The following is a 23,233-nucleotide window of genomic DNA, read 5'->3' on the forward strand; positions in this document are numbered from 1 at the left end:
CTACAGTTTGACTGCTGTCCAGGAGTTCTAGAAAGAAAGTAGTGTAATAAAGCAACTTCTTAGGCTACACAAATATGGACGCTGTGAGCGGGGACCCTCGTTGAACAGCGTGCATTAGCAGCGTTACTCTCAAAGAAGAGTGTTCTAAGCATGAATTAGAAGCCACTGCACCCAGGTACAGCACAAATGCATTGCATTTACTAGACTAGGCAAGCCATGTAGCTGTTCAGTTGCAGCCACAGCCACTGAAGAAACAACATAAATAAGCAAATGACTTGTGAGGATTGCACACAGTTTATGACAAATGATCAGGTAACTGGACCCCGGGCTCGGTGCCTTCCTTAAAATTACGCAGTAATTGGCTATGCTCTGAAAGGATAACAGTGCAATTAATACGAATCCAGCCTTTTTGAACAGCGAGAACCCCTGCCTGCTATCAATTGTAAACTCTGAAACATAGCTCCCTTTAAAACTTTACACTGTCTAAAGAAAAGCCCGAATTTGAGACTACCATTGGGGCCACCGATTTCCTCAACCGCGGCAGTTAGTTCTCATACCACTTTCTGATCAGACTTTGTATTTTCTTTCGCAGCAACATACGTGGGTGTTACTGGCGGCTGACGATGGCACTATCATATAAATGTGGCTTTTAAAAGTGAACATGCATCAGTTGTATCTGTTCCTAGTAGTTAGGCATCTAATTGACTTCGTTTGGTTTACGGATTAGATTAGTAAAGGTTTTTAACAGACAGCATGTCCTTTTTTAGGAGCCACTTGTACCATCGTATATTCCTCATTGCTTTTGTTCTACGGTGAGACCGGGTCTGGCCTGGATAGTTACAGACATGCCCAGCTATGAGAAAGACTGCCAAGGGGAATCTGCCCACAGTCCAGAATCATGTCACTGTCATTTAAATGCCACACGCAAGCTGACAGCTACATTAAGCTGCAGCTACATTTCCCCTAAATATGCAAGTCATTACTTATTAATTCAGGTCTGTAAATATGCTATGGCTTTACTGTGAAAGTTTAGTTATGTATGGAAATTATAGTTCAAACACCATACTTAGATTTCCTAGATTTGCTGAAATGTCATGAGGATGGGAAAATACAGAAAGTGCACACCACTCTTCAAGCTCTGTTTACTCTCTGATCATGTTGCTTCCTTTGGGACCACTGAGACGATGGCTAAGCAGGGGTCTGAAAACCCAAGCACAGCTACGACCCTTGTCTATCCACTCAAACTACATTCATTTGTGGAGGGATGAGGGTCAACTATTGCCATTGAGGAATCGCCGTTAACATCCAAAAGGCAGCAGACAAGGTCTTAGAAGCTCTGGAAACCAACCGGCCTCTCAAACAGAGACAGAGTCTCCGAGGGCTAGTAAAAGTGTTTGCAGCATCTTTAACCACACATTGATGGACTCTATGGACTAGTGGACCAGCTTAGAAAGGCCGAAGATGCACCAGACCCTCCGCGGGCAGGCAGAGGGAATAACTGCCTGGTTAGGGTTTTTGATGGGCGTTTTGGGGGCTGTGTGTGTCACACAAATGTCTGTGGAGTTCTTTGAAGGCCATCACTGGGTATCTGAGAGTGCGCTGTGGCTGGCTTAAGGTGAGCTGATGACAGACTGAGGGTGTCGGAGGAAGGCTGATGGTCAGTATCGGGAAAGCTAAGCACATGAAGAGTGGATCTGAGGACTTGAAGAGTTGGATTGAGGAGCATTTAAGGATGAGTGAGGGTGGACAAGGATCGGTGAGCCAACTTAGGTTCTCCAATTGATGACTGTTGGTTGTTGAGGACTGGCAGAGGGTGCAGCAGTGCAAACTAGAAGTGGGAACCAGGGCACTGCTTGAGAGACATGTTGGGATTTCTTAAGGTTAACTTAGAGTCTAAAAGGAACTGCTGAGGGTCTGTCAAGTCTGGCTGTGATAATGTTAGGGGCAACTATGAGCAAGCAAGTTGGATGGGCTTAGTGGCCCACTTGTGCATTTTCTTCTTTGGAAGTACGAGTGCGTGCACTATGGCTCTGCTTCAGAGCCAATTCTGAAAAGGCTGCCACTAGCTCTCTGGGAAAGCCTGGTACACTCTTACCCTGAATGACAGCAATCCAACAAAAATGTGTTCTCTCACATGCAGTGGTAGTTGCATAGTGATTGATAATCTTGCATGTTCTATAAGGTCAGTCACAGAGGGTGATATGGAGACCTACTGTTAAGGGATGCGGAACATATCCAGTTCAGAGTTGTGTGGAGAACACACTTTAATACACCCCAGCCATACAAACCAGCAATCAGTCCTTAGTATACCACAGGCGAATGGACCTACCCACACTGCACAAAACATAAACTACTGCTATTTTAACTGTTAGTAGCAGAGATCAGAGGCATCAAAAGGTGAACAACAACCAGTGTCTGGAATTGTCAATCTACGCCTGGTGAATCATAAGTACTGCACAGTAGTTTTTATGTAAGATACAAGTAAACTGCAGCGCTGAAATAATCACCTTAGAACTTCTATTCCAAGAACATTAGTTAGTCTGTGTCTCTTTGAACATGTAAGACTTACTACTTCACTTACACCACCCACCCTTTTTCCTTTAACTTTGCTTTTGCCTTGCTCTCCACATAGGCAAAATCTTATTTATTTAATACTGTTAGGCGGATGTTTTATACCAATGTCTATAACTACTCCATAGTATTAAAACGCAGAACTACCGTAACCAACAGAACGTGCAGTGCAGACTGTCAGTTACTATCAACACAAAGTTATAAATGGAGTAGCGTTGTACAGAAAAAGCAAGATACCTTTCACAGCACAATTATGCAGTAGGAAAAACAAGCAGACTTACACATTCTTAGACCACCATCTGCCTGGTGGTCAACTAAAACAACCAATCACCTCTGACTAATTTTAAACTGTGCTTAAAAATATTAAACAAAAAATGTGGAAGAAACAGCGAGGGGAAGGCCTGCTTTCTATTGCAATATTTGGGGTACTTTCAAGGAGATGTAATTTTCTGGATCTTGTTCTCTACTTCAATCTACAGTCCAATACCCTCAAATCAGATAGTCTTGGAGGATATCTCCTCTGAGATCTTTTTCTTCAGATTTGGCACTTGTTCTGCCTGTTAACCTGCTAGCCCACAGACTTCTGGTAGCCCAGGGAGCCTGCAAGCTTGATTTAGCTCTCTTGTTTCCATGACCACCATGTGCCTTTGCTTTAGAAGCTCCATCTTGGAAATGTAGCAGAAGAACAATAATCCTCTTGAATGAATGAATAAATGGATTTTATAAAGCAGGATCAAGCGCTCCAAAAGGAGCATCCCGGCGCTAGGTAACAGTAAGATGCACAGGAGGTTACTGCGGAAAGAGAGAGGACAGGCCCACACTAAGGGCCTCCTTAGGAGTTTGGTGGTCGGACGAGCTGATCGCTACATTCGCGGGGAGGATGCCACCGCCATGGCAGTGGCATCCCTCCCCAAGCGTATTACAGTGTTCCCGCCAGGCTGACCGGCAGAACATTGTATTACACCATTCCCGCCGGGCTCACTGGTGGGAACAGTGCTACGGTATTGGCCTCGTCTTCCTTAAGGGAGCCGAGGCCAATACCGTAGCACACCAGCATCAGAAGACAGTGCACACTCTGATGGTGCTGGGCAGAGGGGCCCCCGCACTGCCCATGCCATGGGCAATGCAGGGGCCCCCCTGTGGCTCCATGCACTGGCTTTCTGCCAGCCTTTCCACGGCGTGGTGACCACCATGGAAAGGGTGGTGGAAAGCTGAGTTCTAATCAGCACAGCGGCACGGAGTTCAGTGTTGCTGTGGCTGAGTACAACTCAGACCATCATCAGCCCGTTAGGAACAATGTTCCTGGTGGTGACCGGATGTGTCTGCCTGCCAGGGAGGTAATTTGGCAGTCGGACCGCCTGGAGTGCAGCGGTCTGACCTACTGGGCAGAACGCAGTGCTCTACGAGTATCTTTTTATTTTGTCGCTGATATACAAAGGGCCTTCAGTTTGGGTGGCCATGAACACTATTGTCAGAGCTTTGAACTTTATTCTTTCATTAATGGGAAGTCAATGCAGGCTTTTCAAACTATTTTCAATTGATTGCTATTTAGAAATGTTCAAAACAACTCTAGCTGCTGCTTTTTCGACCCACTGCAGTTTGTTTGTCAATGTTACTGGAGATCCTAAAAGCAGCACATTGGCATAATCAAGTATAGATGTGATCAAAGCATGAATAATGATCTTTATATTGTGTTTGGGAAGAAACCCGAGTGCCTTTTTTATAGAATTCACCAGGGAAAACAGGCTCCTGTAGTAGCATTAACATGTGGCTTGAAGAATACAGCATTGTCTGGCTTAACCCCCAAGTTTTTAGAAATGGTGGAAGGAGCAGGGGAAAGGCCTATTACGGTAGGCCACAAATGAGCCAAGTCATATATGGGGAATGCACCAAATATCAGGAGCTCTGATTTTTTCCTAATTTAAACAAAGGGAACTTTTGTGCATCCAGTCAGCTATGGCTGACAAACAGCCCTGAAAATTTGCTGAGGCCAAGGCATCTAGGGGTTTAGAGGGAAACATCAACTGGGTTTCTTCGGTGTAGGACACCATATAAAACCCCGCACTTGAACAATGGCAGCAAGGGGAGCCATGTAGATATTGAAGAGACTAGGGCTCAAAGCTGAGCCCTGTGGAACTCTGCAATTGACCGCTCCAAAGCCCGATGTATAAGGGGGAAGACAGAATGCTTGCTTTTGGTTGGACAGAAAGGATTTGATCCATTTCCACACAGTTCCGATAATTCTTGCATTCCCCAGCCTTGCAGAAGAATATCATGAAACACCGTGTCAAACACAGGCAGCAGATCAAGCAAAATTAAAATGGTGTCTGTGCACGGATCGAGTCCGTTTTTGACGAATTCTGTCAATTCTAAAAGTGTTGTCTCTGTGCTAAAGCCCGACCGAAAGCCAGACTGTAACGATGTAAAACGTTGATCTCCACAATAAATTGGTAATCTGGTGATTCACTATGGGTTCCAGCATCCTCCCGCAGGCAGGGAGACGAGAGATGGGTCTATAGTTGGCTGGGCATGTGTGGTCTAAGTGAGCTTTTTTTTTTTTTTTTTTTTTTAAAAGAGGCAGGGCTTGTGCCTCCTTTCAACACTCTAGTACTGAGGCAGACTCAGGGGTAAGATTAAAGAGGCCACTGTTCTGTGGATTCAAAACCTTAGAGGCCTTTTTGATGATATGTAGTGGGCACAGGTCCAAAGGAAAGGCCCAATGACCATTTACGATCTAACTCTCAGAATCCAGGAAAGAAACCTTTTTAAAGGAATCAAGTTGGGAGTTCGACGTTTGGGTGACAGGTCCTGGAGTTGCCAACACAGTTTCTTTAGTATTAGAGGCTTTGGAGTAGATGTTCAGCACCTTGTCATTAAATAATTCAGACAAGTTATCGACAAACTCCTGTGAGGGCAGCATAGTTTCATTTTCCACAGACAGATTTAGCAGATAATTAACTATTTTAAAAATTGCTCGAGGTGCATTTTCTGCTTCGTTTATTTGTTTGGCAAATAGGTGGGCTCCGGCTTTTTTGTATTTTAACTGAACTGTTTTAGGACTTGTTTATACCTGACTTTATCTTCTTCAAAAATAAGATTTCTCTATAGAAGAAGCTTTTTCTATAATAATTTACATTTTACTTTTTCAGCTCTAAGTGTGGCAGAAAACCAAGGAGCGGAACTGGAGGTCCTTCTGCATTTTTTTTTCTCTCTTACGGGTATTAAGTCATGAAGAATGCTCTTATCATCGGAATTAAAAGAGGAAACCACTAACTCAATGTGAACAGACTTGATCCTCTTCCATGTAAAGTGGTGCCATCAATTCTTTGGAGTGCAAGACCAAAACAAACCAAGTAAAGAAACCTTCACAGATCCACCGAACATAGAGCATCTCTTAGTTTCCCATTCGTTGGCCACGGTTTTTATTCTCCACAATCATGTTACATATAAATATATTTTTTTAGATTCTCTGTGAATATATAAATGGTCTCTCTCAGTCATGCACATAGCATCGAGTTCCCTGGCCACTTTGGAATATATGTAGCTGGTGGATTGCTCCAGAGGGTGGCAATGTTTAGGGGTACAGCATATGAGGATTCACTTGGGATTGCATTTGGCAGAGATCTGTTTGATATAGGGGACTGCTAATCTCTCCAGAGGAATGAGAACATTTTTGTGTTACCTACTGTAAAACTAAAAATTGAAAGATTCGCTCGAGCAACTGCAGGGCAAAATGAATCTATAGTTAGTGGAATATGGAGTATACTCAGTCACAATGTGATCAACCACATATTCAGGGACAGTCAGACACAGGAACCCAGAATATTTCAGACAGGCCCTGAAAAAAGAATAACAGCAATCTGCTCCATAAATTCAAACCTGACCTAATCACTCTTTTAAACCTTCTGAGACTGAAGTGCTTGCAGCTCTCTCTCACTCTCTTTTGTGTGACCTTCAGACCACTGCTGTGGCTGTCCTAGAGAGGCACATCACGCTCACTCCCACAAACAGCACTTGCATTCATACTGAATATTTCAACAGTCACAATCCAGTTGCAATAGACTCTGCGCACACACACACACAAACATGCCTGTGATATAGCTGTGTGAACTTTTCCCACTATTCTGCACAGCCAATGTAAGCTTATTACACATAACATCAGGAATTCACAGACCACAGCTATACTTTGAGCTACCATACCAAAATGGCAACTAGATGCCGATGGCAAAGAACTTCCGATTAAGTGGTGGGAGCAGTAGTGGTTTCTGTGTGCCAGTACCTACCCAGTGCAAACTGCATGGACTGGTGACAGAAGGTGTTACCAGATCTGTATTGAAACAAATTTCCAGCAAACTGGAGTACAAGATTTGTTTCACCCGACAGGTTAGTCTGTTCTAGGAGAGCATGGAGATCTCCTAAAACCAGACCTCAGAATAGTTTATGGTAGTGCACACCACAGGTGAAGACTGTGCTATTTTGTTGCGCCCAAGGCTTTAACAATAACATAACATAGAAGATTTAGTGACTGAGATAAAACTTAGAGAAATGCAGATAGAAAAATAAGAATTAAATGTGCTCAGGAACCTGAAAGTTAAATGAGCACTAAAGGAACATAAAAGGGCTGCTGGAGTATAAAGATGCTTGACGGGTAGCAGGTGAGTTGAAAACTGCCTAGTAATTATATAAGAGAAGAGGTATCACTTCTGTGCACCTCAGAAGAATATCTTGTAGACAGCACACTACGCACCAACTGCCTGTAGTTTCACCCTGCGTAGAACTTCTGAAAAGTTCCTGGACGCCTTCATACTTGAGAGTCTAGTGTAGCAAACTCAAAATCACCAGCCATGTGCTGGCTGTTGATCCTGCTGCACAGGTTCTGAAAAAGCTAAGACTCAAGGGAACGGGAACATATAAAGTGGCACGACTCTCCAGCATAGATCCAGCTCTTGAAGCATCACAGATACACATAGAGGTTGATATGTGGGCACTTCTTCCGGAGAATAGCACAAGTTGGAATCACAGCCTGGTCACTGGATACTGTAGGACAGATCACTGCTGTTGCCCATAGTGGAGCAGCATCTGTTCTTCTAAGTGTATCTGACACTGACCCTAATGAAGCTTCTTGGTTATTCTCTGCCTAGGGAGCACCAAAGGAGGGTACATTCCTAATTAAAAGGACATACCTCACCAGCTTCATTCCTCTTAGGAGCCACACTGATTACAGTGGACAAGACACCTCTTCTGTAGTTAGTTTTGGCACAAATGTAGAGCTCATTTGAGCAAATCTGTGACAGGGAGCTTGGATGATCAGAATGATGACTGGGCAATGCTCTACAACAGTTAGAGTCTCTCAAGAAACTGCAAAAAGGATTACTTAGTACAGCTTAAACTTTTGATTAGGAACGTCCCATTTCTTTCCATTGTCAGAAATCTTCACAATGCAGTGATTTTGGACTTTCCACATACAGTGGTTTCTGCCAACGCTATGGCCTAATACATATTGTTTGGAGTCAAGGGCACAAGTTTTCATGTTTATTTTGTCTTCAGGACAAATAGGCCAATCCCCCTGCAGCACAAACCCTTTGGCTGCCAGTTTACAGAAAAGGAAACTGTCTGCAGTTTGAGGTAATGTGTGTCCGTATGTTAATGCTGTTTGAACTTGTATTTATGGTTCATTAATGAAAAGCCTTCATTATTAGAGTGAGCACTGTAAATAAACTTTTTATGGTCATCCTGCACTACTGACAGTGGTTCCAGTATTAAAAAAAAAAAAACCACACGTTTGAAACGTTTAACAATGAGGCTGAGCATAATGCTCCCAAAATGCTCTCCAATTATATGCAAATGTTTGCAGGCGCTTGTAAGTGATGATTCTTTGCTTTTTAAATAAAATTTTCAGAAAAATGCAAGTAGGAAAAAAAAACGTTTTGCAACTATGAAATTTTAGGGGCTATTTCCTTGAAGCGTCATTTAGTAAAATGTGTTGATGCATGCTAGTATTTTACAAAATATTCCTAATGGAAAATCAGTGCATCCATTTTCAACAAGATTATGGGAAGGATCAAAATAAACAAGCACTGGCAAAGCCAACCAATCCGACATTTTTTTGTGTATTTTTTAGTTTCGTCAATGCGTGTCATGGCTTTTATAACACTTTATTGTTGTGGGAGATGCCCTCACCATTGTAGCAAACACTGGCAAAAAGAAAATAACTTTTTGTTCTAAAAAAGCACACATTGCAACCAGTGGTGTAACAAAGGCCCTCCAGCTGGGCCCCTCAGCACAGCACCTGTCCTGAGTGAGTCTGGGGGGCTCCCTCTTCTTTCCAGGGAGGGGGGGCCCTCCCAGTTTTGTTACACCACTGATTGCCACAGTAGTTCCTGGCACTGAATAAAACTACTCTGTGTGCCAATATGCTCCTTGTGGAAGACCAGAATGTGATCACTCACGGTAACGCTGGTTTATAGATAGACCGAGAAATAGAAGTTTAATAAAAACAAAATGTCTTTGTTAATGCCAGACCTAATTAGGGACCCAATTCTTAAAGAAAGTTACAGAAGTACACCGTTGTTATATGTCTTTGGATTAGTGGCTTTCATGAATTCATAAGAACTTACAGAAGTAGACCAGGAAATCATACTCCTACAAAATATTTATGAACTGTATTTTAATACGAGCAAATATGCATGTGTAGATTTGATCATGTGAAAATCTATTGAGCGTTTACAACTTCACTTTACCTCCACCCAATTTTTTCCCCAACCCCGGAAGAACTTCTACTTCTGCCATTGTCAGAAGTAAATGTCCAACCTTTCTTATTATGGGAAAATATTAGAGAAGAGCTGGTCAAAATCCTTAAAACATGAAAGTTAGTAGGTTTGCAGACTCAAAGGCATTCCAGCCATGGAACTATTGCTTACTGCTTCCTCCAGCCCCAGTTTGTAGACCTGCAGAATGGTGGGAAAATAAGGTAATTGCTGTAGTAGGGATTAAAATTGCAAGTATTCAAACCCTACTACAGTAGCAGCCCTGGCATAATCACAGAACTCTTACATAATGAGATTGCAGCTATAATTTTTGCCTTCAAGTTGGCATCCCTGAAGCAGAGGACACAATAAAGTAAAGGTGTGTTGGTTGTGGGTGTTCGACTTCATCACAAAAGATAGTTAACAACAAAGCTGTTGGTAAAGATAATCCTTCAACGCAACAAGCATTGGCAAAACCACAAGCTCCTACCGATGCAACTGCTATGGGCTGTGCCAATCTCTTTTAGCCATGCTATGCATCATGGATAAATGTTAGAAAAAAGCATTAGTACGCAGCCACAGCTGACAAACAACAAAGTGTGGGAGGGAAGAAGCAAAGGGACAACAGGGGAAGAAGAAATAAGGATAGGACCTCAATCACAGCGCGAGCAACGGAAGGAAAGTAATCAAGGTGAAGCAATCAATACTTGGTCCATCCTCCACATGCTGGCAAATCTGGAGGCCAAAAATATGTGACAACGAAGCCAACTAAAGGTAAGCAATGGGTGAGCCCAAGCCGCTTGCTGTATGTAATATCTCTCACAAGTGACAGCGCATACCCGCTGTCTTAGGCAGCACCTAAAAAAATGTCCCTTTAAGAACAGCAAGGTATTGACAACACAGTTTGTTCTTGACACAGGGAGGGGCAGTGTCTTTCCATCTTCTGCATTAGGGCGGCCTCCAATGCGCCCACACATCTCAGGAAGGGAAACGTCGGACCCAGATGATGTGGTTTTGCCAGGAAGGCATCTTTCACTGACGAGTGTTAAACAGTTTGTATCGGACGCAAGAGCTAAACCATGAGAAGTAACACAGTTTCTTTACTTTTTCTGCATGCCGTGCAGGCAGAAGGGATCGAGTGCATTTCGTTTTTTGTCTTGCCTCTCGCTATTATGTTACTTTTTTTAGTTCTAGTGTGAGACAAAATCCAATATAGCAACATATTAAAAAACATACACTGGATATTAAAGAACAAAACAGACATTTAAAGTACCGGACGCATGCTGCGTGAGATAAACTAGGCTGCGTTGCGTGAAATGAACCTCGCTGGGACTTAATGGGGGCGCTGAGAAGAAGTAAAGGCAGCTTTTCCCAGCTGGTTATAGATACAGAGAACTGGGAATGTTAATACTGTAGAAAACTGCACTGTAACTCAATAGCTACTACAGTAACCCCTCAAGGGAGACTATAGGAGCAGAAAAGAAATCTATACATACGTTCTTTATTTCTGTCACTGTAATATTTACTATTCCCGACCTGGCCCTTGCTCCAGATTTGTTCGCCTTTCACCGGCTACAAACATACCCTTCAGCACAGCCGGGGTCGGACTGGGACAAAGAAAATAGACCCGGGCACGAAAATAAAGTTGGCCTCCGTCAGTCAGCGAACTAAATAGTTAAAAAAGTGGCCCACAACTGCAAATCAGGGCAGTTTTTAACTTGTAAAGACAAGCTGTATGAGCATTTTGCAAAGTATGGGGACTGCTTGCATCTGTGCTTGTTTTAGGCAATATTTGTGGTAATGTCAGGGAAATAAACAGTAAAAACCGGCCCACCTGGCCATAAAACGGGCCTACAAACTGTTTAAAAAGAACGGCCACATACTGATCATCGGGTACTTCATGGCTGCCCTACAGGCCTGTCCGACCCTGTGCATCGCTGAACTTCTGCCCGACTACTTCCATCCATCTCTCCATCCCTGCCTCCTAGGAAACCATGGAAAGAGATTCTGGGACAAAGAGCGCTTGGGGAAATGCAATTCTAGTGACAACGGCAGTGGGCCATGGAAAACAAGGGTACTAGACCAACAGGTAAAATGGATAGAATGACACAGAGAGAGCGGCGCTTGCCTGGGAAATACTAGACCAGTGGCACAGCGGCAACGGATTCAGGAATATCAGAAAATGAGCAAATATATGCCAGCGCCAAGGAGACTTGGTGCCAAGAAGCCAGACTCACATATTATCTAAAGCCACTTAGGTAATTTGAAAGGGCACAGGATCCAACATACAAATGAGGCAACACTGTGATAGGCCGGGAAGGATGCATGGAAGCTTGAATGGCCCGGCTACGGAATCACCCCTCTCCCAGTAGGGCACACCACTGGGAAAACCCATCACACTTAAATGTACCTTGGCACTTTGCTCCTGGTGACACTCCCACTCCAGCATTTCCATGATGAAGCAGAGGTGATGGTAGAACAAGAAAATGGTGCAGAGTTGAGCCACTCTTGTCAATTAATACCCCTGTTGAAACCCACAGAGATTTCCCCCTATGGTTAGCGTTGACTCTGAACCCCAGAGGAGGAAACTGATCACTTGGGTGTTTGATGGGAAACTAAAAATCAGGGTGAGGCCCAATAGCAGCACAAGGAGTGCTCCCCTTAACTTCAAGGGTTATGTATAGGAGTACGGTGCCTGACCCGTCAAGCAAGGAAAGAAGCATGACATAATCTCATCAGTATGCACAAGAAGTCAACTCACTCTTAGCTAGCAATTATAAATCATTTAATGTAATTCTGTTAATTGTTTGGGATGCCTTAATGAATGGCTGTCACCAACCAAGCTTATGAAGTCATTAACTACTGCAAAGTGAAAGAGGAAAGAAACGTCTATCGGATTAAATGAACCACCCTATATAACTGCTAGATGTAGTAACCTGTAACTGTCATGTCGTAGCTTCAGGGGGCGTGCTGTGGTGTTACACCCCCTAATAAATGGATTCTCTAGTAAATAGGTGGGTACAGGTGCTCTCAGTCTAATATGGTCAAATGTCTCTTGGAATAGGATTTTTACATGCACACACAGACAAGGACATACACACACACTCTTTGTTTGAAGTTCTTAAAACTGTTGGTTATTTTGCAACATATTGTACCCCTAATCCACACTGCTCTCTCTTTCCGCTGCCCCTAAAGCCCCCTCATGCCCTGCTTCTCACATAGTGTATTTTACCATGATGTGACAGTGTTGGAAAATATGAAGCTCAACGCCCCCCCACCCTAATCTTACTGTCCAAGCTACAACCCTGCTGCTCCTGCATCTCTCAAACCATCTCTGACGCAAGGTGATATTTTTACAAATTGTGTTTTTTTCAGTAGAAACTCGGTACTATTTTTGATATTTTTTCAAGGCTGTCTACTATCAATAGCATGTGCTCATCCCTACACCGGCTTGTACTGTAGTAAAAATTTTAAATACAAGTGACCAACTCTAGAAGCCTCTGTGTTCGGGTATAAATGTGTGCTCTGACCAGCCTCAAAGAGCCTGACTTCACGGCAGATGTTGAGGATTCTTCTTGATCCCACATCCCGTGCCAAAAAAATGAATATACTATATGTAAATTAACCCAGTTTGTGGTGTTTATACAGAATACATCTGTTTTATAAGCGTTCAAAGCCAGATGATGTATATCTCATCCATACGTATTGCGCTCAGTAATTGATTCAACTGTCTAAAGCTATTGTGCTTTAACTGAGCCCCAAGTGAGCCACAGCTATTGTACATATAGTTATACCCAGGTTCCCACTGGCAGATGGGCTGCTCTTGTACATTGCAAAAATCCTCCTAACACTCAATCACTTTGACCTATTCCATAAATCTGTTTCCTATACTCTGATATGCCCTTTCCACATGTTCGACTCTCGCTCTTCTCCCTCCAAATTGCCAAACCACTCAACCTATCCTCAAGCACCAGGCTTTTTTGCACCGTCTTTCTCGTGCATTCATTCATCTCTGGAATTTACCCCAATTGCATCAAATCTGCAATCAGCCTGTGGGAAAAGCAACCCCCAGTCCCTCCTCGTCCTCCAAACAACATCTAGTGGCCTAGGCCCCTTTCGGCTCTAAGACTTATGACCCATGAGTGTTAAAGGTATTAGATCAAAAACGTTCATCTTTCAAACTTGCTAATCCTAATGCAATAGGAAATGTTGTTCTCACATCAACCCATCACAATCACCTCTTATTCAGCATCATTCTTAATCTCTCCATTGTGTTCAACAGGCACAACCACCCCACTCCGAGTCTTGCCTCCCAAGGGGTTACAGACAGGGCACTAGAGAGGTTGGCCTCTCAGATCTCTAAATACTATTTCTCGGTTTTATGGGACTCCTTGCTCTTGTCTCACCTTAGCTCTACATGTTGGTTCAACACAAAAATCAGCCTGGTACCTCTCCCGTTTTTCCAGCTTTGGCAATAATCTCATTTTACCTCTGATACCATCTATACACTAAGGCAGTCAACCCCTTTTTTAGGTTTCACATGCCAGACGGCACACGCTGTATTTGCAAAAAGGCCTCTTGTCAACTAAATGTGGACTTAGGGGCCACTCACGGCTTACCACTGGTTAGCTTTATCCACACTTGTGTCCTTTCACTGCTTAAATTTCAAGCAAGACTTTTTTTCTATTTGGTTAAGCACTGCATGAGAGTGTGTGTGCTTTCCAGCTTTCTCCCTCGTGTACTTCTCTTATCACCTCACCCATGCTTTGTGTTGCTAATTCTGGGACATGTGCTTCTCCCCAGCCCCTCCATGACGCATTTGTTCTGGTGTGCATCTCCCCCACACTCCACATAGCTCTCTCTCATCTGTGTCACATATTTCTCTCCTGCACGCCATGTTGCTTCCCACATCCTCGCTATCCTTGTTGCTTCCCCCACTTGTGCGCTCCATGTCGCTTCTGCCCCCCTATCTGCACCCTCCGTTTTGCTTCTCTCACTCCCCCACCCTCCTTGTTGTCCTCCTCCCCCCCCCCTATCAGCTTCAAAAAACAAACCCACTTTGGCGCTTCTTTTCAACTCAGATAGGTAAATAAGAAGACACAGCCGGTCCCGTCATAGGTATCTTTTCTCCTCTTTACCATTGCTGTACAGCATAGCTAACAGTGGCAAAGCCAATAGGTCCCAAAGGTGGGAAATTCTGACATTGCCAATGCTTATTCTTTTCATTACCTTGTACTCCTTCTCCATAGCAAACTCTCCACTAAGAGCCTAATTGTAAAGTCCTACAAGGCAGTAATCCATTACTGTCCTGCCTCAGCAGCTGCCACCAACCTCCAACATCTGTTTTTTAGCACACACCTTTGCTCCCGCTCCAACAATGAGGGACCTTGGAGCACAATTCTATCATGCTGCTAGAATCCTTCCTAATGTGTTACTGCTATGTTCCAGATGCTCAATATTAGAAAACGTTGCCAGCAACATCCTATTCCAAATGGCTACACCCCTGATTAATACTTTTGTCATGACCAAACTGGACTACTGCGACAGCTTTATCAAGCCATTTCCAAAAGATCATCAATTTTGCCATTCTTGCACTATTCAGCCTTCTCGCAATCGCCTCCCTCGCCAACAGCAACCCAAGCACCTCATCCTGGTATTCAGTACCATAAATGGTTCTGCCCTTCCATAATTCTCATTCTGGACAGAGGCCACTCCCTAACCAGCTTCATTTCCTTGCTATACCCAGCCCACCAGTGATCAACATAAGTCAACAAACTATCTGACCTACTCTGCTCTGATCAACACACCCTTACCTGCCAAATTGATCTAGAAAACTATTTTGTAAATAGTGTATGTTTGGGAAAAACGTGCTACTAACTTCCCCTTTAGTTACATCTGCACCCGCTTCTCACCACTCAAAGCATTGTGTGTCACTAACTTAGCTCTAGATCACCAGCCACACTGTTGAGATGCCTGCGTCTGTGTACAGCCCTTCTATTGGAGGGGTATTGATTCCACAGTGAACACAAATACTGAAGCAGCCATGGAGCTGACCAATCAGAGGACATCTTCTATGCAATGAACACTGACTGCCATGGAAGGCGCAGCGCTTGGGAGCAGACCCCTACTGCAGGCAGGGAGGCTGCACCGCCTGGATGTAGTGTAGTCATGGGGGAGTTTGAACCTCCTTTCTGTGGGCTGAGTACGTGTCTGCCTATGTTGACCTGTAAAGCAAAGTATAGTTAAAACCTGTTTGGACGTCCGTGCTCATCACGTCTGTCTAAGCGTTCTTCAAAGCCAGGGCGCGGCTTTCCATCCGTGACCCAACAAGTTCACGGAAAACTGTGCACAGGCCCCGTTCAAGACATATGGCCCACACTGTGCAGTTTACACAGCGTCAAGCAGTGGCGCTTCGGGAGGGCAGACGGGCCCGATGCCCCAGCTATATTTGTCCTGCCCCGTTTTACCCCACCACCAAAGCTGCTGAATGTGCCAAGAGGCAACACAGGCGAAAAAGGCACTGCAGCTAGCCACGCACATCAATTTGTCGAACCACCTTTCACTGTAAAGCAGCGTTATTTAAAATGTTTAAATACGGCTTTGTGTGCATATATACCTAAATATATTTATATATCCACACATAAAAAGTCCTATTTAAAAACACATTTCTCCTTTGAAGGCGGGCGCACCAGTTTTATCAACGGCCAACGTGCAGCAACTAAAAGACACTTACGACTTCTAGAGACGCCACTGACAGTGAAGCACACCATAGCTCACAGAGGCTGCAGCGCAGGTCCGATTTACAGCAAGTGGCATACTATGCCTGCAGTAGCATACACGAGGGCTGTTGAAAGCAAGGAATTTACTCCCACGACACCATCTTCCGCTTTTGTAGCAAAAACAACACCCACTACTTGAGGTAAAGTGGCTCCTCACACCTTCCTCCCCCGTCCACCCGCACCCCTGGCCACTGAACATGCTATATATACTATTGGCAGTTACGCCCCTCGATCAGGACTGCTCGAATTATGAGATTCTGCAGCTGAGGCTTTTTTTTGCATAATCACGATTTGCTGCATTTGCCACATAACCCATGCTGGTCATAATCTGCAAATTTTAAACAAAAAAAAAAAAGTGTCTCTAGCTCAAACCGATCAAAAGTTACTAAAATTGTGGCGACATGTTCTGTCGCAGTGGACACCCATTCACAAAGGCTACTGGGTCATCTTTCACATGCTTATTTCTGTATTTGATTGTTCAACTAGTACTAATGAGGTAACATTTTTGCCCAGACGATGTGTTTAATAATTACAAAATATTGAATCAGCACTATCAAAAATGTGTCACATCATGCCGCATAATCTGGCTTTCCTTGCCACATACTTTAGTCAGCCATGTCGAATAATGCGCAGTACGTGGCACACCACGCCTGGCAGAGGCTGCGGCACAGGTCCGGTGCACCCAAAACAGCCCTACATGTGTGCAAGCAAACCCCGTGCAATAAGCCTCCAGTGTGCACTTCCCACCCTCTCCCGGTGTGTTTTTATCCCGCCTCCAGTGTTTTAACAGATGGGCTCGTAAGGAGCCCGGCGCGGCACTGGAAGCTCGTAAAGTTCACGGGCAGAGGCAGGGTCGGCCCCAGACAGCGGGGCTCAGACGCACAAACACAGGCTCACCTCCCGGCAACCCCCCAGCCCCTCCCCCCCCTCGCCTGAGAGGAAGTTCAAGACTGGGCTTCCCAAGTGACATTCCATTGCCCCACCTCCGACAGGACACTCAAGCACGGAGTCCAGGCGCTGCACGGGGGACCCCGCAGCACCAGAGGGAAGCGGTGCCGCTCGCTGCACTTCAGTGCCCGCTCGTGCACACAGATTGGAAGTTGCTCAGTAACAGGTGTACACCGTGTAATTCTCACAGCTGTGGCGTTTCAAGCTTGCACCTGGCAGCCATAGGTTTATAGTGGAAACGACAAAACTGCAAATATTAACATAAAGCGCCTAGGTCTGAGTGAAACCCGGAGGGCTCTACCAGGCAATATGTGTGGCAACCGTGCACAGGTCAAACACCACTGGAGGGGCACATGCACCGACCACAACTCTGAAAGGGATCATATCTGTTTCTTGTTAAAAAATACAAAAGTCCAGTTTCTCCTCTCTCTTTCCCCGGAGCACAGGCACAGCGCTGACTGACTACAGAGTGATTCCAAATCAATGACACATTCATTGCGAGCTCGTTTCTCACTCACCCTGCCCGATTCCTTCAGCCTCTCAGAATATCTTCTGGCCCCAACTTTTTCCTTCCCGACTTCTGCTGTGGGGACGCTGTGGTGTGATCCAGGTCCTGCTGCAGCCGGTGCCCGTCCTCCTGCAGACGCATGCAGTGCACGCGGGGCTGCAGGGAGCGCAGGATCCCCCGCAGCTCGTGCGCTGAGCCTGCAGAACCTCCTCTCCTCCTCCCGGCTGCACGGTCAGCTCTGCTGAGCCGCCGCTGTCTGCTCGAGTCATTGACCTGCCTTTGCTCCTCCTGCAGACAGCAGCCGCTGGGGGGGCGTGGCGGAGAGGGCGTGTGGCGCAGACTGGCAGCCGTGGGAGCAAACCAGAAGCTGCCGCGGAGAAGAAGCGAGACGGGGGCGGGGTAAAAATATACAGTCCATAATAACACGGGTGTTACCGGGGAGAAGCAGGGAGGGAAGGGCATCTCTGCTAAAGGAGATCCCTCGAAGGGGTGCATCAGTTTATTATATCACATAACTTCTACATCACAAAACCTGCGGCTGAATTTTTTAACCATGAACGGTGCTAGAATTGGAAAAACTACTCTGGGAACCCATAAACTGGGTGTCAAGTTGTGCAAAAAAATGGGGGTGGGGTCATGAAAAACATCTTGACAATCAATTATATTTATATTTATATATATATATATATATATATATATATATATATATATATATATATATAGATAGATTTAAAAAAAAAAAATTTAGAACCTCTGTCACAAAGAAATTAGCACCAAGGAAAAATTGGAAAAATGACAGAAAATCTGTCCTGGGCTAATTAGTTGCAAAGTCTCCATTAAAATAGCCTATGGGTTTGAAGCACCTGCAGCAGAGAGCTTTGTGTGCCCGGTAATCTCAGGGAATAATAATAATGGTAAGAGAACAATGGTACTTAAAGCACTTGTTGGAGAGTATTGCCTCATAAAGTAGCATAGTTAGTTATTGTGTCTCTTGCAAAGCTGACCAGGTAACATGAAAATGACAGCCTGTTATTTAGATAGATAGTGTCCCACTGTTTATGACACTGAGATCCCTTTTAGGGTTGAGCCTGCGCTACCATGCGCTTGCACATGCGTATCGCTTGCGAGATGCTTTAGTAGTTAGAAAAGGGCTCAGAGCCCCGTCCATGTCACGTTAGTGTCTTTCATTGGTTCGTGGACTTGCCTTTTCAAATCTGCTTGCTTTCATTAGTGGAAGGCATGCATACGTCATGCCTTTTCCGGTGGTTAGCACTCCTCGAGCACAGTGATCAAGTACTGAAAACATACGAGGCTTGCTGTTTTCCGTCCAGTTTGTGGACTACTTTTTATCTTTTTTCACAGCGCGATCTCGCGTGGAAGAAATCGAGCGCTTTGCATGACATCGACCCTGTTAGTTAATTGCACTTTTGCCGGTTTCGTAGATAATTGCACTTTTGCCGATAGGTTTCACTACAAGTGAACTGTAGCAGTGCAATCGCACTCTTGTTTTCCATTTAATGTGGCAAGAAAAGTCCAGTTGGGAGTTTACAACTGCTAATAGCTCTAACTCGGAGAAATGCAAGACCAGTTGCATTGCAAATGCTTGTATTACTTGCAGTTCATAAATTGCAATCCTTCTAATGTAGCACAGTGAGCTATGAACTGGCATCCAGGACCTGTACGAAAGCTGCAAGATACAGGCTTATTATCTTTTTGCTTTTTCTCAACCTAGTATAAGGCTGCTAAAAAGGGTTTTCTTTGTTAATAATAAAGAACAAGTCCAAGCACTGCATATATTAAATTCTGACTTTGTGTTTCTCCCAGCTATGCAATTTTAGCATATAATACCTGCTAGTAAAGATGATGTGTGACTCCTACACCTTGAAACCCTCTTTGTCTTATGTAACATCCTGTACATTGATTTCCTTTATACACTTGTATGATTTATTGTCAATGTATAATGTGTGTGTGATGTAAAGTGCTCTGATGCCCTACAGTGGGATGAGTAGCGCTATAAAAGTATTAAATAAAGAAAATAGCAAGTGCTGTTTTAATTATGTGTATAAATATTCGTACATACTGTTACATCTGACATTCATACAGTGCATGCATATCTCTTACATATAGGGGTTGTACAAAGTCAAAAACCTGCCTGAAAATCATAGTTTCTCTTAAGTACCTGTGAAGTGATAACAAGCTGTGTTCCTTTGTTTTCTCATTGCATTGGCATCTAGATGTCAGGCTGCAGATAGCTTCCAGCCAATATTATATTTGAACAAAAGGAGGGCTGATGGCCCTTTAAATTCACCCTTTGTTTTAGGCCCAAGTTAGAGGAGGAAATTAAAAAGCCTCCTCACCACCTGCACGTTGCTGCTACAAACAGAAAGTAGAGAACATGGAGGCGCTGCTGAAGTCTGCCCCTGTGTTGGCAAATTACACCAGGATTATTTTGGCATGTTTCACTGGTGCAGTCAAATCCCTGATCCGGCTGAATCAGGGGCGGCTCCTCCCTAAGAGCACAGGAGCATCGTCCTCCCGCCAGCAGCAACAGCTCCAAACCTTTTCCACAAAAACGATAATTAACTTTGTTTATTATCATTTTTGTGGAAAAGGGGGCGGGGCCACAGGGGTGACGAGCAATGAGGGGGAGTGCTCAGCACTCCCACTCACTGTGCATGTATGTTTGGTCGGCCGTCTCGAGCCGGCCAAACATACATGTGCAGTAGCCTCTCTCAAGCCCGGCAACAGAGTTGCCGGGCTTGAGAGAGCCTGCACAGGCTCCTAGACTGACTGGGACCACCTGGCTGGGCGCTCCCCACCAATCCTGATGCTGCTCTGAGCAGCGTCAGGATTGGTGCAGGGCAGCCTGAGAGCCTGTGCCTGCAGGCAGAGGAGCAGCACGCTTTGGAATGCGGCAGCGGCAGCACAGGTAAGTTTACAATTTTTATTCATTTAATTCCTCCCCCTATTAATCTCCCCTCCCTCCTCCCGCCCCACTCCTTCACCATCGCGCGAGCCACGACTGGGCTGAATAATAACTGCTGGATCACGGATTCGGTTTGTTCCCCCTTCATTCCAGCACACGGATCGTAAAGACAGTAAGAAACCTCAGGGGAACTCTAGCAAACAAGTATCAACAGAGCCAAAAGGATTTGATTTTGGAAAAGTGCATGCACATTTACACAGCTCATTGTGGGAACAAGCAGTGTTGAGATGTCATGACGCGATGCTGGGGTGCAAAATAAGACAATGGGGTGTAGAGAAGCCGGGTGAAGGCAGCATGGCACACTGTTACTTTGTACTAACGCAAAGTACATTTACAGTGTATATTTGATCCAATACATTGACAGAATGAACAAACATTAGGGAATGGAGTCAATTTCAATTCACTTAGTGGTACCCTTCATCTACACATTGTTTTTATCAAACCTACACTGAAAGAAAGCAAGGAAATCGTCATAAAAAGCTGTTCTGACTTAATTTATTGGCCCCATCACACCACATTTTAAGATGGATTAGGCTGCCGAGGAGATCCATTTGTGCCCGGCATATTTCAGAGTTTGCTAGTGGTAATATAACTCAGGCAGTTCATTTATTTGCTACACAGATCTGTGTATAATATCTGGTCACAAGTGAAGGTTTTTCTCATATTAAATGTTTTGCAATAATATGACATTAACATATAAGCATGCAAATGTTATAAACTTTGTATATTCACATTTAGATTGGCCATAGGCAGTATAGGCCTGCATTTTAAAATGGCTAACCTTGGTTGCCATCTTGCTTTATGACACATGAACTTTTATTTCTAAGCAAGCCGCATTTCAAATGCTATCGAACACAGTTTTTTGTTTCTTACTTTTTCATGAGAATATTTTTTTCTTTTTGTTGTAATCATTGTGGAATGTTATGATGGGTATCACATTTGAGAAGACTCCTGCAGAGAACAGGCTGGTCCCTGTATCTCATTTTGTTCCAGATAATGTAACTTTGCAGCACGCAAAGAGGAGATGCATTGTGAAAATCCTCAGAAACAAATGAGCCTGCAGTCGAATAGTTTAACTCAAACCTGATTGGACCATTTCATAAGAACTGTGTGTAGGTGCAGCAAACATTAGAATTGTGTAACTTAAGCTAAAGCAGAGTACACTGCAGATCAGTAGTACTTTGTCCACTTCTCAGACAGCTTAGAGCTGAGTAGGAGTTTTTAGGATGCTCTCTTTATGGGAGAACTGACTTTCTAAATCTTTTATTGAGTCAGCTCTGTGCTAGCTCCTCCTCTTCTTTTATAATTTTCACTTGATTTGAACTTCATAATGATTGATGCTTTCACATTAATTATTGATTGATGCTAACTTGATGATTTTGCCTTCTGTAAACTTTTAACCTTCAATAAACCTTCACAGTTTGAAAACGTAACCATTCTCTGTCTTCATTGTGGAGCCTAATGCGCTTAACATTATTAAAATGCATTGAGTTGTAGAAAAGCCTCGGTTTACGATTAATTAGATAGCACTTTATGGGCACCAACATTTGCACAAAGTAAAGCACTAAAACAAGTCTGGAACATCTTTACACAGCTAGAGGGTTAACATGCCTCTGTTAACCTGTAATCTGCAGTACACAGAAACATAGACCATTAAGTACTAACATATTTCCACATAGGCATATAATGGGTAAAAGTCTTTGATACATCAGGCCCATGATCTTTGTTAGACTGCACCATGGGTTAATGTGTTAGTTGGAGAGGTCCTTGTGTAACATGCAGCTCTCAAATTCTATTCTTGGTAAAATTGCTTATGTGGCTTTGTGCCCAATTAAAACAGTTGCACTTAATTGGCAAGGCAAACATTGCTGCTTGACTCACAGTCATCTATTCATTAGTAAAAATGCATATTTTACTAGCCTCCTCTTCCTTTTTTGAATAATATTTTTTTTTATGGCACTTTGTACTGCACTTCGTCAATTCTAAGCACTGTAGATAACAGATATTAATATTAACTATTTTATTGTACTCAGCTTTACGCCCTTCAGTAGATTAGAATACTTTGTATCCTTGGCATGAATTGGACAGGTGACTTGTTAATTACAGTTTTGTTCGAACTGCAACGTTACGCTCATTGAGCTACCCTTCAGGCAAGTGCGTCTCTCTCGCTAACGAAAACGTATTTCACAACTTTCTAAAAGTTATCCCTCCTAAAACAATCACCGCCAATGCATTTTTTTAGATCACCAGATCTCTCATTCTAATTTATCTTCAGTCAGCTCTTTAACCTGTCATACCGCTTTGCAATGTACATGAGATGGTATAGATAGTTTGTAAACAGACAGTGACATTATGTGGGACAGTAAGATTAGTACACTGACACAGGTGGAGCACCACAGATGCTAGTAAACTGGCTTAGGGACATAATGACACATGTACACTGTCAGAGGGGCACCAACACTGTCACATTGCCGGAGGAGATGACCTTTGACATGGGGACATTGACGTGGGCACAGCTACAAAGGGGATCGAACAGTCGATTATTAACAAAGGGTCAATGACATAGGACCATTGCCAAATTGGCATTTACTCTAGGATACTGGCAGAGGTGAATCAACATTGGCACAATGGTCACTGAAACAGAGGCATCAGTAATGACAAGGGAACAATGACAATATAACACAGACAGCGGATA

At 43.9% G+C, this 23,233-nt stretch overlaps 1 protein-coding gene across 2 annotated transcripts in view; it reads right to left on the reverse strand.

The window, feature by feature from the left end:
• The window catches only part of MARCHF3 (membrane associated ring-CH-type finger 3), a 311,126-nt gene extending 293,288 nt beyond the window's left edge, over positions 1-17,838 (reverse strand). The window contains exon 1 of one of the 2 annotated variants that reach the window (XM_069227263.1): positions 17,563-17,836. The gene's annotated coding sequence lies outside the window, so the exon portion shown is untranslated. Of the gene's footprint in view, positions 1-17,562 lie in introns of both variants that reach the window. The other variant, XM_069227269.1, reaches the window with a different exon arrangement.
• Positions 17,839-23,233: the final 5,395 nt, after the last annotated feature.

Source organism: Pleurodeles waltl, chromosome 1_1, assembly GCF_031143425.1.
Source record: "Pleurodeles waltl isolate 20211129_DDA chromosome 1_1, aPleWal1.hap1.20221129, whole genome shotgun sequence".
In the NCBI taxonomy this organism is placed as follows: Eukaryota; Metazoa; Chordata; class Amphibia; order Caudata; family Salamandridae; genus Pleurodeles; species Pleurodeles waltl.